At 43.0% G+C, this 15,781-nt stretch overlaps 1 protein-coding gene across 1 annotated transcript in view; it reads right to left on the minus strand.

The window, feature by feature from the left end:
- LOC124613388 (follicle-stimulating hormone receptor-like) overlaps positions 1–14,748 on the minus strand; it is a 233,223-nt gene extending 218,475 nt beyond the window's left edge. Inside the window, exon 1 of the mRNA XM_047142091.1 lies at positions 14,723–14,748. The gene's annotated coding sequence lies outside the window, so the exon portion shown is untranslated. The remainder of the gene's footprint in view (positions 1–14,722) is intronic.
- Positions 14,749–15,781: the final 1,033 nt, after the last annotated feature.

A 15,781-nucleotide genomic window follows, 5' to 3' on the forward strand; every position in this document is an offset into this window, starting at 1 on the left:
TCTCGCCGAAATCTAGATCTGTAAAATAAATTTTTTTTAAAAAGGACGACTGATCGCTGCAACCCATAATTTACAAAAAACTGACTACTCTATGAGATTTTGGCAACAGCTGAACCTCCCGCCTTTTCATCTTCAGCCCAAAGACGATACCCGAATGCTAATAGTTAAGAAAGTGAAATGCTGCACATCAGGCCAAAAGTTTCGAAGTTATTCACAAAATCAAGTAGGCATCGAGAGGTCTCGGAAGTTTCAACAGTTCATTTCTAACGTATAAACACAGATTCTAATTTTACTTATCAATAGGACATACTCTATGCTCATCTAAACGATTTTGTTTTATGTCATTTACTGTATCATTGACTATTGTAATATGACTACTTTTTGTGATACATTTGTCACATTTTGTTCCTTGATGGTTGTAAATTTATTCTTTCACAACTTATATTTTATTTGTGATCTGTACCTGTTCTATGTTTACCTTATACCACACCGGTTAATGAATGCAAAAATGGCTCTGAGCACTATGGGACTTAACATCTGAGGTCATCAGTCCCCTAGAACTTAGTACTACTTAAACCTAACTAACCTAAGAACATCACACACATCCATGCCCGAGGCAGGATTCGAACCCGCGACCGTAGCGGTCGAGCGGTTCCACACTGAAGCGCCTACAACCGCTCGCCCACTGCGGCCGGCCTTAATGAATGCAAACATCTCTTCCGTTTTGATTGTCGACTGACGAATATCACTGTAATCTTGTTGAAGATGCTGCGTAACAAAGCACATTTCGTGCTGTCGCTATATGAGTTTCTCCTCCGTAAAATGGCATAAATGTATCTTTGTCATGTTCTGACATGTAATTCATCGTTATGTATAGTTGTTTGTAAAGTTATTCTTTGACTTCATTTCTAGGATTGATATTAGCGCCACCTTCCGGCCTTCGATTACTTCTTTGACAGCTGAATCATCACAGCCACTTTGGCACTGCTTCTCTAGCCATAGACTGCGGCACTGTTATGTGAGATGAGATCTGTAGTATATTTAGTCCATGTGTATACTTTCGCGTGTTTGATTTAAATGCAAGTACGATATTAATGGAAATTTCTGTGTGCAGACTACTAAGATGCATACTTATCTTATTATGTACATATTTGCTACCGATAATTTCAGTGTACTCTTTACTCCACAGCTTCAGTCTGACGATGAAATTTTGAAACGCGTAACGCTTAATAAAGAAATGTGCGATCAAAGCCTTTCTGTATTTCAACGTTGTCCGTCCTTTGAGTTCGTTTGGTAAAATGCAGGGCCCTACAAGATGATCACCTATTACCGTTAAGCTCACATTCACTGAGAAATGCCGGTGATGTAGAGACTCATGCACAACATGTAGGTTTGAGCCTAGATGATTCCAGCCTAGATAACTCCAGTCGTGAGAATTGAGACAGTTGCACACATTATGACGAGTGAGCCCTGCTTCATCTGGATATACAATGATATCCTCAAACACAGGGTTACTACAGCTTGTTGTTGTGTACACTGACAGAACGTTAGTCTACGAGTAAAGTCAGCCTCATTCAGACGCTTAACTCGTTGGAGGTTTACGGGTACAATGCATTGCGACAAATTATTCTTCGAACACTACTGTGGCTCACTCCAGGAATTTGTGTGGAACGTCTGCCTGTAGAGATTTCTGGAGAGTGTTCGACTGTTTAGAACACCATATCTTCAAGCAGAGAGGTAATTCATGCAGACATTCCCACTCCCGCAGCATGCATTTCTGTTAGCCCTAACATACGTGGAATGCTTGTCCGCATACTATTCATTACTTGATGTTCCATGTTACCACCAACGCTCATACAATGCAACTGGCACTCCGCTGACATCTTTCATGAGTGACACTATGACTGTGAACTGTATAGTCGTATCCATTCTGTTTACAGCTCCACCTCTCGAAAATGTAAACAAAGACAATACCATGGACCGGCATGCAGCTTTTACACAGAAACACGTCCTTAGTGGCTGATAACCACAAAAATCCATTTCTCTCACAAACGGTTCGCTTGTGGACCTATTTTTACTAAGACTTTTTGCTTATAGTATCGCATACTTTCAACTGTATGCGTTTATGTCATTAATAAAGATGCACCTTATATGTTATTTTATCACCAGCATGTTCTAACATCATTTGGCTCACATATATCTTACTGACATCTACATCTACGTGAACGTGGGTTCTCTGCAAATTACAGTTAATTGCCTGGCAGAGGGTTCATCGAAAAACCTTCACAATAATTTTCTGTTATTCCAATACCGAACAGCGCGAGGAAGAAACGAACACCTATATCTTTCCGTGCGAGCTCTGATTTACCTTATTTATTGTAATGATCGTTTCTCCCTATGTAGCTAGACGTCAACAAAAAAAAAATTTCGTAATCATAGGAAAAGGAAAACGTTGGTGATTGAAATTTCGTGAGGGATTCGGCTCCTACGAAAAATGTCTTTGTTTTAATTATGTCCGCCCTAAATCCCGTTTCAAGTCCGTGGCTCTCTTTCCCCTAGTTCACAATAATACAAAATGTTCTGCTCCTCTTTGAACTGCGTTAAACCTATCTGGTAAGCATGAGGTGTCGCAGCTAGGGTGCGATCGTCAATTTGTCTATTAAAGCTTTCTTGTATGAATGTATTTGGGCTCCAGTGTAAGCAGTCAGAACCTTATACGATCTGCAACGGGTGACCTTTGTCCTGCAGACGTGCATCATGACCAAATGGCGTGGCTGCAACGTGTGAAAGTAGCGGAGAGGCGCTTACAGAGTAGTTACATTCTCTGGAACTATAAAAATTAATAACTGACCTATAAATAGCCTGAGGAACTTCATATTAGGTACATAACCTTCTGTTGCGTAATGGAACAATCTGTCAAAATCTGAAATCAATAACTGACATAATTTGGAAGTTAGAGGGGCTTGTAGAGGCAGAGAGAGAGAAGAAGGAAGTGGTGGACTAGCTTTCGAAGGAGACAGTCATTCTGAAAGTGTCCGAACGCATCGTGTGTGAAATGAAATGATATTGTGACTTCCGCGTTTCTGTACAGTGATAAAGGTACCTGGTGTTTACCATTAACTATTTGTGAAATTTTAAGAGTCGAGAGATATTTTGTTCCGGAGAAAATCGCGTGTGTAAACTTTCAACTAAAAGCGTGGCGCCGGCCGCAGTGGTCGAGCGGTTCTAGGAGCTTCAGTCCGGAACCGCGCGACTGCTACGGTCGCAGGTTCGAATCCTGCCTCGGGAATGGATGTGTGTGATGTCCTTAGGTCGGTTAGGTTTAACTGTGACTATTTGAATAGATATGATAACACCTTCAGTGTTTAGATTCAAATTTGGAAAAGTTCTCATTTTAGAAAACCTTGCGTAATTTTGCTGTAGTAATAACTTTAAGAATTTCAAGTACATATTTATGCTCTGTGTTAGGCTGTTTGAGTGTGAAAGAGAGTACTTCTGTGAGTGTATGTGGGACATTCGCCAATATCAAATTTTCAGTTTGTAATTCTCTATAGGAACTTACAAGTGTTCCAGCTATCTATTGTGGAAGCGTATCCACCAGTGGTTCCCTTACTAGTGGATGACGCATGTCCAAGCATGTTTGAATATGTAAGAGACAGCCAGAACGTTCGAGACAATATAGTTAAATTCCAGACGTAAAGTACAGCTTAAAGTTTATTTCATTTTATTTGTTTAACAAGTGAGTTTTGAGTTTCTTATTTTAATGACGTAAATGAACTGAGACCAGTGGTTGGTTCTTGCTAGATTTCGGCGCGACCCGCGCCCTGAAAGTCAGTTCTGATTGGCCGTAACTCTGTACAGCCAATAAGAAGTGCGACGGTTTGCCACCTAACGCATGGGATAGAGGGGCTTGTAGAGGCAGAGAGAGAAGAAGGAAGTGGTGGACTAGCTATCGAAGGAGACGGTCATGCTGAAAGTGTCCGAACGCATTGTGTGTAAAATGAAGTGATATTGTGACTTCCGCGTTTCTGTACAGTGATAAAGGTACCTGGTGTTTACCATTAACTATTTGTGAAATTTTAAGAGTCGAGAGATATTTTGTTCCGGAGAAAATCGCGTGTGTAAACTTTCAACTAAAAGCGTGGCGCCGGCCGCAGTGGTCGAGCGGTTCTAGGAGCTTCAGTCCGGAACCGCGCGACTGCTACGGTCGCAGGTTCGAATCCTGCCTCGGGAATGGATGTGTGTGATGTCCTTAGGTTAGTTAGGTTTAAATAGTTCTAAGTTCTAGGGGACTGATGAACTAAGATCTTAAGTCCCATAGTGCTCAGAGCCATTTGAACAAAAGCGTGGCGGTACTAAGTAAATTTTTTTTACTGAGTATTTATGGCGAGCAAAAACTTTATTTAAAGACAACCACTGAATGCCGAGTGCAAAAGTAAATAGCAGTTTATTGACTGTGTTACTCTCGTAAATGATTTCGGAATTGGGTAGGAAAAGTTCTGGCTGTGCGAGTGTGACGGGGACTGTGACCGGAACTTTAATGATTTGAACACATGTGGGCAGATGATCTTGCTTAATAGCAATAAAAGAAAATCCTAATGCAAGTTTAAAAGGACCTTTGAACTTAGAAATTTGAACAGCAACACATTTCCGATTTATTCTTTAGAGTTCACAAGACTATTTTCAGCTTTTAGTGCTTATAGTGGCCTCCGACGTGTAGTTATGAAATCTCAGTTTCTTCAACACTGCTTTTCTGAGATCTCTTAAGTAGCTGCAGTTAGGAGTTACGTGTGCAGATCTGCAGCAGTATCGAGGTAGGTGGACAATTTATGTTACAGAACCGCCGTCGATGTACGAAAAAAGCGCGTTACGTGGCAAGCATCCCAGACCGCACAACAGTACTCCAAAAGAGGACGAACACCTGTCGTGTAGGCATTCTCTTTAGTAGAGCTTTTCATATTTTCTAAGTGTCCTGCCAAAAAAAGGCAGTCTTTGTTTTGCCTTCCCCTCAAACCTTTTCATGTATTCCTCCAAATTTAAGTTGTTCATAATTGTAATTCTAAGGTATTTAGATGAATTTACAGCCTTCAGATTTGACTGATTTATCGTGTAACCGAAGTTTAACGGATTCCTTTTAGCACTCATGTGGATGACCTCACTTTTTTCTCTATTTTGGGATCAATCACCAATTTTCACCTCATACAGATTTGTTTTCTAAATCGTTTTGACATTTATTTTGTTCTTCTGATGAATTTACTAGACAATAAACGGCACCGTCATCTGCAAACAATCTACGACGGCTGTCCTGATTGTTTCCTAAATCGTTTATGTAGAAAATGAACAGCAGAAGGCCTATAACGCTACCTTGGGGAACGCTAGAAATGAGTTCTGTTTTACTAGACGACTTTCCGTCAGCTACTGCGAACTGTCACCTCTCTGACACGAAATCACGAATCCAGTCACATAACTGAGACGATATGCCATAAGCACGCAATTTTACTACAAACCGCTTATGTTTTTACAGCATCAAAAGCATACTGGAAATCCAGAAATACGGAATCAATTTGAAATCCATTCTTAATAGCACTCAACACTTCGTGTGAGTAAAGAGCTAGTTGTCTTTCACAAGAACGATGTTTTCTAAATCTGTGTTGACTGTGTGTCAATAGACCGTTCTCTTCGAGGTAATATATTATCTTCGAGCACAATACACGTTTCATAATTCTACTGCATATCGACGTTAATGATATAGGCCATATTTGGTGCATTTTTCCTCCTAATACTTTTCTCGAATATTGGTGTGACCTTCGCAACATTCCAGTATTTGCATTCGGATCTTTCGTCTGGCGAGCTGTGTATGATTGTTAAATACGGAGCTATTGCATCAGCTTATTCTGAAAGGAACTTTATTGGTATACCGTCTCGACCAGAATACTTGCTTTTATTAAGTGACAAATTCCTCCACTACCCCGAGTATGTACACTTCTAAGATAATCATCTTGGCAGCTGTTATTGATTCGAATTCTGGAATATTTACTTCGTCTTCTTTGGTGAAGTAATTTCGGAAGACTTTGTTTAGTAACTCTGGTCAAGCAGCACTGTCGTCGATAGTATTTCCATTGCTATCGTGCAGAGAAGGCATCGATTGTGTCTTGCCACTAGCATTTATGTACGACCAGAATCTCTTTGGGTTTTCTGTCTGGTTTCGAGACATCGAAGTTCCGTTGTAGGGACTATTATAAGCATCCCGTATTGACGTCCGCGTTAAATTTCAAGCCTCTGTAACAGATTGACAATCTTGGAGATTTTGCGTTCGTTTAATTTTGGCATGCTTCTTTCGTTGTTCCTGCAACAGTATTCTGACCCGTTTCCTGTATCAAGGGGGATCAGCTCCGTCATTTGTTAATTTATTTGGTATAAATCTATCAACTGCTGTCGATAGTATTTCTTTAAATTCCAGCCACATCTGATCTGCAAATACATTGTTAGTTTGGAACGAGCGGAGATTGTCTCTCAGGAAGGCGTCAAGTAGTTTTTATCTGCTTTCTTGAATAGGTATATTTCTCGTTTGTTTTTGGAGGATTTGGGAGTTACGGTATTCAGCCTCGCTACGACAACCTTGTGTTCGGTAATCCCTGTATCCGTCCTGATGCTCGTTATTAGCTCCGGATTATTTCTTGCTAAGAGATCAAGTGCGTTTTCACAACCGTTTACTATTCATACACCTTTCTACCGCTTAAAGAATATATTCACGGGAGCAGTTCAGAAAACTACCTCTAGAAAAACACGGGAAATGATCAGATTTACAGATAACAGATAGTACTGGAAATCTGTTGCCATCTTGGGCGGCTTCATTGTGATGTTGAATCTGTGAGGGTTATTTACACCAGCACAGATCGCTGAGGTGAATAGGCTAAGTATAACAGATAAGTATAACAGATTTCATCACCTCACACAAGGATATACAAGCTTTTATCGCGCCTTCTTTATTTAACAAATAATGAGGTGAAGTGTCATGATTACATGGAAGAAAGGCTCTATCTCCATCTGAAACTAATATGTAACATAAGCATTGCTTCGCGATTTACATGCCGTAATTTGAGTTTAGCGGTGATACTTCAAAATTTGTAGTTATCTCCAGTACACTGACGAAGGTTTCGGGGAAAAGAAAGAGGATGCTGCAATCTGAAAAGTCCCTTTCTTTTGATATTGTCTGTTGTTGTCGTGAATATGAGCTAGCAGAAAACACTGTAATTGCAGTAAAATGGGGTGGTCTGGTTTGGGCACAAAGTGAGTCATGAAGATAAGCGTGTTATGAAGCTATGAATAGGAAAGCAGCAGGGGGATCTCAAAGTCCCTAACGTAAAAGCATAGTCTGTTACACAGAACGACACAAGACAAGGCAGATACTGCGGAAAATACAGCGTGCTGGAAGTTTTTCTATAGAAAAGGAAAGATTAATTTCCCATGAGAAGGCGGCGATTCACACAATTGTGAAACTGTAAATAATTCATTGCAACAACTGCGGCTCCAGTTTATTTGTTTGTTTGTTTTTTAACGTTGCTTGTTTCAGTCTTGCACGAGATAAAGATGCATGTTAAATTAGACGTACAACATGAAGTCAAGACTGATCGAGTTTTATAAGTTAAAGAAAGAAAGCACATTACAACACAACACGCTGTTACCTTCCTTGCCACTTGCTTAAAGTAACCCTCAATCATCTGCACAGTGATATTTATAGTAATACTCTAAGTGAGTAGATGTTTTGCAAAATTGTATAATTTTTTTTTTTTTTTTTTTTTTTTTTTTTTTTTTTTTTTGTATTGATTCTGTAGGTACTCGTAAATCATTCATGCAGCAGTTTCTAAATTATTGTTTGGAGGAAGACACACACTAACATCTACAAAACTAAAAGGCTTACTTAAGATTCAGTAAATGTTCATACGGCACATGCTTCTGTTTCTATACCATCCATATTTTACTAAGTTGTGCTCCATTTTTAACTTAATTTATGCTAAGCGTCGCAGAAAACGTCATTTACAGATGTCTTTTATTGTATCCCTATACCAATCATTTAGTGTCTTGGTCCTGAAAGCAATAAATGTCCCACAAAAAGGTCCCTACCTCTTGACAGACTACTCGCTGTACTCTTTAATTAGTGAGCAAAACCCAATAGATCCTCTATCTAGTGGAAGTGAAGCGCAGTTACCAAAACGAATAGCTTAACTGTGGATGCGACTTAGTACAGAAACAACTTTAGTTTCGGCGGCTGCATCGCGCCACATGGCTGAGAAAGCTTCCTTAATTGGTGAATGCTATATTGTTGAGTGGTACTTAAGATAGGTAAATAAATTAGTGAAATCAATGTGAAGTGAAGTAGAAATTAGAAAATAAATGAAAAACTTAGTTTAGTTTAGAAGAATTACACACCAGCAAACAGCGGGGAGAACAGCAGTGCCAACGGCCGGCGCTTGCAGTTCAGCACGTTCAGAGAAGCCATCGCCCTCCTCACATAAGCGGAAGCTGTCGTTTCAGCCGTCAGGGCATCGCCCGACCGGCTCACGTGTTTCTCAATTGTCACATGTGATCAAAGGCCCTCGCCTACATTCCAAGAGCCAATGACCGACGGTAAGAAGATTCTTTGAGAAGCTTTTCAACGTGACAGAAGAGGCAATTACCGGCTCACGAGTTTCTCAATTGTCACATGTGATCAAAGGCCCTCGCCTACATTCCAAGAGCCAATGGCCGACATTAAGAAGATTCTTCGAGAAGCTTTTCAATGTGACAGAAGAGGCAATGACTGTGAAGTCGTTCACCTCCAGTGAACTGAAGTAAATAAATACGCGAGACGCAGTGGGCCCGACAGTAGTTTTTCAGTTCAGTTCCAGTACAGTTCAGTCGGTGCTGAAGACCGTCATGCGGGAAGAGCCTGCATCATACACAGAAGCACCAAGTCCCCCGCTGTAATGGAATAGCAAGCAGCAGAGTCGTCGCCAGAAGACAGAAGTTAGAAGGTATTTGAAGGCTGATTTTTACGTACCCGGGTGACTCGTGAGGACGGGAAGGAGACAGCCTCACCTTAGCAGTCACCTATGAGCTGGTGATGAAGATCTGACAGCCGAAGACTGGCAAGCTGGAGTCCGTTGTTCGAGTCTGGGACACTGTCCTTCCCCCGCCGCCCGCCGCGCCACTCCGCTGGCCGACGCACAACACTGTCACACGCGGTCACATAGAGAAGAGAAACACTGAGACGCCACATCCAAGGTATCACCATCCGATTCACGACTTCGTTCTCAATAATTAAACGGGCCACCTCATGATGCACGTCTCCAGTCAACTGGGCGAAACAGCGACACAAGATATACACCGCCAGGCGTAATCAGACGCCGCCGCCCACGCAGTAGAGGGCTTCGTAAACGACACAGCTGCCGCTCTCCCAGCCAGAACAATCGAGTAAGGAAACCATTGTACCAATCTTTCAATAAAAGTTATCTTATGTAAAAATGCTATTTCATTCTACCTCATAATCGAGCCAAGGAAGAACCAACCCTGCCCACATGTTGTTAAGAGAGAAAAAGTATTTTATTTAGTGTTCTTCACCCTGACATGATGCTTTAGAATCAAATGCCCTTTGCAGTAATGCTCATCGTGACAACTGACTAGCATCAAAAGATGTTACCCAGTTTCAAAAGTCATCAGTTGCTTCCTAGGCTAATCGGTATAATAAAAAGGAATACAAATAGTCTTGAGCGCAAAACTTTTATTTTGTGGTAACCGTTTTCGGTCAGTTTTTGACCATCTTCCGACCATCATACCATGATGGTAGGTGGTGCAGGTGAATGGAGTGGGTGTTATAACTCCACGAACGTCAACTGCAGTTGTAGCTGCAGTTATAATACCCGCTCCATTCACCGACACCGCCTACCATCATGGTATGATCGTCTGAAGATGGTCAAAAACTGACAGAAAACGGTTACCACAAAATGAAAGTTTTTGCGGTCGAGACTGTTTGTGTTCATTTTTAAAGTACTTTTTTCTAAACCGGTGTTCTCCATGAGCAATTTTCTCAAAAATTACTGATCGGTTGGTTTGAGAGGGAGGTAGCAACGAACGTCATTTATTTTAAAAATTGTCTGTGGTTACCTCTGCCACAGATGCAGTGTTAAAATCTAATTCAACAAGCAAATGCAACAGGAATTTTTCATGGACTATGCAACGTCGGCCGGCCGACGTGGCCGAGCGGTTCTAGGCGCTTCAGTCTGGATCCGCGCGACCCTACGGTCACAGGTTCGAATCCTGCCTCGGGCATGGATGGGTGTGATGTCCTTAGGTTAGTTAGGTTTAAGTAGTTCTAAGTTCTAGGGGACTGATGACCTCAGATGTTAAGTCCCATAGTGCTCAGAGCCATTTGAACAATTTCTATGCAACGTCTCTGCTTTCCTCCAAGCCTCCGTGACCAAGATCGTTAACGCACTACTGTGCGGTGGCGCTCGACCCGGCGATAAGCCTGTTCGAATCCAGGAGGTGGAATAAATCTTCACTGCCAGTATTTGGCAGGCAGGGAAGGAGAGGTGGTGGCGTAAAGTTTCTGATCTTTTTGTGTCAGTGTCCTGGTACAAATACCAAACGTCTCAGCAGTGTCTCATGAAGTGACATTTTCGATCGTGATCCGTACGTCAGATGGGAACGTTAAGCTTGGAGACTCCCTCGGTGCTCTTCGATAGGAGTAGATTGTGTGCCGGCAGCGGGTTTCACCCTCTCCCTTCTCTCATCAACTCCGACACGAACACGACACTACACTACTCACACATCCATTACAGTCACCTGCACTTAAAAGACCTATGCGCACAATCCTCATGCTTCGCGAAAGAAAGGTGTCTGCGGGCGTGAAGGATAGGGAAGATCTTTCCAATTAGGCGGCTGAACCTGCCCTTCGGCGTCTCACAACCGTTCACGCCATACGACTTTACTTTTCTTTATTCCTTTCTTGCTGTAGAGTCCCTACACAGCGCATTCTATGAAGCAATTACTCGCGTTGCCACTCCAGCTGCTCATCGAATGTACTGCAGAACAATATACAGAGCTGTTCAGCTTCCCTATCGATGTCTTTTAATGCAATCCGCAATGTTATACCTGGCCTTCAAAAATCAAGCGCGAGATTTTCATATTCTCTCGCTTGCTGCGCTTAACTATTAGTGCTACTGGAATAATGAGAATGAGCAGGAGGGGAGTTTTTGTAGGAAATTTAATGTAGCCAAATTTTGCACTGGCATACGATTTTGCCAGAGGCCACGGCTTCCCAGCTATAAAAAAAAAGTACGATAGTGTCCTTCAAATGCACCTCCACCGCCGCTCTCACTGCTCACTAGTCAGAATTTCCAGTATGTTGTTCGTGACACTCCCTCCTACCAATGTACGAAAATTTCCGACTACACGAACTATTCCCGATATTCGACCTTTTTGGGTTCTGCCACTTGGACTATTAAGCCACCAGCATAGTCCGCTATTTTGTAAACATTATTAATCTAGCCGTGTCCGTGAGGGTAATGAAAGAAAAACGACTTTTGTAAACTTACACTAAAACTGGAGGGATCGGTTGGTAGGACATGGTCTGAGGCATCAAGGGATCACCAATTTTGTATTGGAGGGCAGCGTGGAGGGTAAAAATCATAGAGGGAGACCAAGAGATGAATACACTAAGCAGATTCAGAAGGATGTAGGTTGCAGTAGTTACTGGGAGATGAAGAAGCTTGCACAGGATGGAGTAGCATGGAGAGCTGCATCAAACCAGTCTCAGGACTGAAGACCACAACAACAACAACACACTAAAACTAATTATGTTGACAGTTCGATGCAAACATAACCCTTCTAATCATCATAGTTTCGCAGTCAGAAGACTGAGGAATACATTGCTGCAATTAGCTTTTCTTTATGTTGTTAAAATTAACAAAATTGTTGGATAAAATTTAATCAAACGTCAATTTTATAATCTGTAAGTGCTTTAGTAAGCCGGTGGCGGATAATAAGGCCAATCAGTGAAGACCAAGGAGGGTTGAATGTGGTAAATAATTTGTGCAGTCGCAAATTTTGTACAGTGGTAGGAGGGGGATGCCATGGACTACATACTAGAAATCCTGACCGGTGAGGCCTGAATGTAGGGGGTGGGAATGCGTTTGGAGATGAATTTTGTATCTCTTTCTTGAATAAATCGAAATCTAGCGAAAAAGTATCCCAATATTAAATTTAACTACATTTTTTCTGTTGGACTAACAGTTTGTGTGTAGCGGCTGGGAGAAAATAAAAACTAGTACATAGTTTTCGAGGGCCGGAAACTAACATTGTGGGTTGTTTAAAACACCAGTAGAGGCAGCTGAATAGCACTGTGTAAGTATGAAGAGAATCACGCATCTCCTCTAACTGCGTAATCTATGAACTATTCCGAAATCATATCACTGCAGTGCAATGAAGATGTGACTGGAAAATAGGTACAGCTTTCGGAGACATGGTTTTCATTTTCCAGCTCAATTTCTAGGCGTAAACAGGTAACAGCATTTTTTGTACAACGCAGTTAAAATAATGCAGCTAATGATGAGAGGATGTGCGGTGAGATTTGTTATCTAGAACGGACCAGCAGAATTCAAATACAACATACTTAGAAATATTCCCGCGCCCGGGCTCCCGGGTTCGATTCCCGGCGGGGTCAAGGATTTTCTCTGCCTCGTGATGACTGGGTGTTGTGTGATGTCTTTAGGTTAGTTAGGTTTAAGTAGTTCTAAGTTCTAGATGTTAAGTCCCATACTGCTCAGAGCCATTTGAACTATTTTGATACTTAGAAATACACATTTGTTACAGGGTGTAGAAAATAAATAATTCCGAAGATATATATCCCTCGAATTATCCTCATTTACTGAGTCGTTGACCTCCCTTAAAATGCTGTATGGTTTTCTTTGTATATGTGAAAACTATTCATGTAAGCTAAACCGGAGTCGACGACATGTAGTTGTGTTGTTAAATGAAGAGCACATGTCCATCTTCAGTGGTTCGTGTCGTAATCTGTGCCATTAAATATCAGTGGTTAGAAAGACACTGATGCATAATTTTAGTTTATTTTAAATGTGTTTTAAATGTGTTTGCACTATCTGAAAGTCATGACTAACGTAGAATGCCATACAAAAAGCTCTTGGAGCTACGTATGTTGTTGGAGAAAGCCAACCTGTTCCACGTTGCTACATACACTCCTGGAAATGGAAAAAAGAACACATTGACACCGGTGTGTCAGACCCACCATACTTGCTCCGGACACTGCGAGAGGGCTGTACAAGCAATGATCACATGCACGGCACAGCGGACACACCAAGAACCGCGGTGTTGGCCGTCGAATGGCGCTAGCTGCGCAGCATTTGTGCACCGCCGCCGTCAGTGTCAGCCAGTTTGCCGTGGCATACGGAGCTCCATCGCAGTCTTTAACACTGGTAGCATACCGCGACAGTGTGGACGTGAACCGTATGTGCAGTTGACGGACTTTGAGCGAGGGCGTATAGTGGGCATGCGGGAGGCCGGGTGGACGTACCGCCGAATTGCTCAACACGTGGGGCGTGAGGTCTCCACAGTACATCGATGTTGTCGCCAGTGGTCGGCGGAAGGTGCACGTGCCCGTCGACCTGGGACCGGACCGCAGCGACGCACGGATGCACGCCAAGACCGTAGGATCCTACGCAGTGCCGTAGGGGACCGCACCGCCACTTCCCAGCAAATTAGGGACACTGTTGCTCCTGGGGTATCGGCGACGACCATTCGCAACCGTCTCCATGAAGCTGGGCTACGGTCCCGCACACCGTTAGGCCGTCTTCCGCTCACGCCCCAACATCGTGCAGCCCGCCTCCAGTGGTGTCGCGACAGGCGTAAATGGAGGGACGAATGGAGACGTGTCGTCTTCAGCGATGAGAGTCGCTTCTACCTTGGTGCCAGTGATGGTCGTATGCGTGTTTGGCGCCGTGCAGGTGAGCGCCACAATCAGGACTGCATACGACCGAGGCACACAGGGCCAACACCCGGCATCATGGTGTGGGGAGCGATCTCCTACACTGGCCGTACACCACTGGTGATCGTCGAGGGGACACTGAATAGTGCACGGTACATCCAAACCGTCATCGAACCCATCGTTCTACCATTCCTAGACCGGCAAGGGAACTTGCTGTTCCAACAGGACAATGCACGTCCGCATGTATCCCGTGCCACCCAACGTGCTCTAGAAGGTGTAAGTCAACTACCCTGGCCAGCAAGATCTCCGGATCTGTCCCCCATTGAGCATGTTTGGGACTGGATGAAGCGTCGTCTCACGCGGTGTGCACGTCCAGCACGAACGCTGGTCCAACTGAGGCGCCAGGTGGAAATGGCATGGCAAGCCGTTCCACAGGACTACATCCAGCATCTCTACGATCGTCTCCATGGGAGAATAGCAGCCTGCATTGCTGCGAAAGGTGGATATACACTGTACTAGTGCCGACATTGTGCATGCTCTGTTGCCTGTGTCTATGTGCCTGTGGTTCTGTCAGTGTGATCAAGTGATGTATCTGACCCCAGGAATGTGTCAATAAAGTTTCCCCTTCCTGGGACATTGAATTCACGGTGTTCTTATTTCAATTTCCAGGAGTGTATGTTACATTGCGTACTCTCATAGTCTACTTAAAATTACTCTAGAATCTTTGACTGCTATACTCACAGAATTTTAAGATTCGGCAGTTCCACTCGAAAGACGGTCGCTGGGATGGTCAGAAGCGCTGGTGCTTGGTAGATATATCTGCAACGAAACAATATGAATACAAACTTTTAGACATGCATGGTACGGGACACATATGGTAGAAATGAAAATCATGAAGTTTCGTTACGAACAGATAAAAATGGTATTAGTAGAGATGGTTCATGACGTTTATTACTCCTTTGCTACTAAGTCTATTCGCAAGATATTTCGCGGGCACTAGCCACTTATGCCGATGAATGCGGTTCAAATGGCTCTGAGCACTATGGGACTTAACATCTGAGGTCATCGGTCCCCTAGAACTTAGAACTACTTATACCTAACTAACCTAGGTAGGATTCGAACCTGCGACCGTAGTGGTCGCGCGGTTCCAGACTGTACCACCTGGAACCGCTCGGCCACCGCGGCCGTCTATTAGTAGAGATATCAGTAGATATCTTCCGCACTATGTTGTCGGCATGCGATTCCTCGTCTCATTTCAGGCAGAAATGTTTTAGGGATAACTAGCCCGGCAAATAGGTTTAATAGAAATGCGATTAAAAGAACTATATTCTGGCACTCTGTAACATTTGCTGTACTGGAGCTGTCCCATTAGCTCAGTGAGACGAGGGAATGGCCTGGGAACAGGTATAAGGATTCGCTGATATTCGTGTCGATTTGGCATTTTTTCAGTTAAAGCATTAAATCGTATCCAATTTACACCTCCGCAAAGCGGTACATTGTGTATTTCTTTCTGTTGCTCTTACCTTTATTGAATCTTTAAGGCATAACATGACTTCTTACACCCGTAAACGACCACTGTTTCGTCCATGACACAAATGAAGCCAATGGACGTGGTAACATCATGTGCATCCAATGAGGTGCAAAAAACACAACAGGTAATCAACACTGGACAGCACAGTATGCTATGCACGATAATTCCATTCTGTATGTTCTGACGTCTAGCCTTATACTCACAGACCCAGCACGTACACCTACGACCAACGTTCACTTTACAGAAGACGTTCAAAGCGCCTACCTTGC

The sequence above is a fragment of the Schistocerca americana genome, chromosome 4, assembly GCF_021461395.2.
Source record: "Schistocerca americana isolate TAMUIC-IGC-003095 chromosome 4, iqSchAmer2.1, whole genome shotgun sequence".
In the NCBI taxonomy this organism is placed as follows: domain Eukaryota; kingdom Metazoa; phylum Arthropoda; class Insecta; order Orthoptera; family Acrididae; genus Schistocerca; species Schistocerca americana.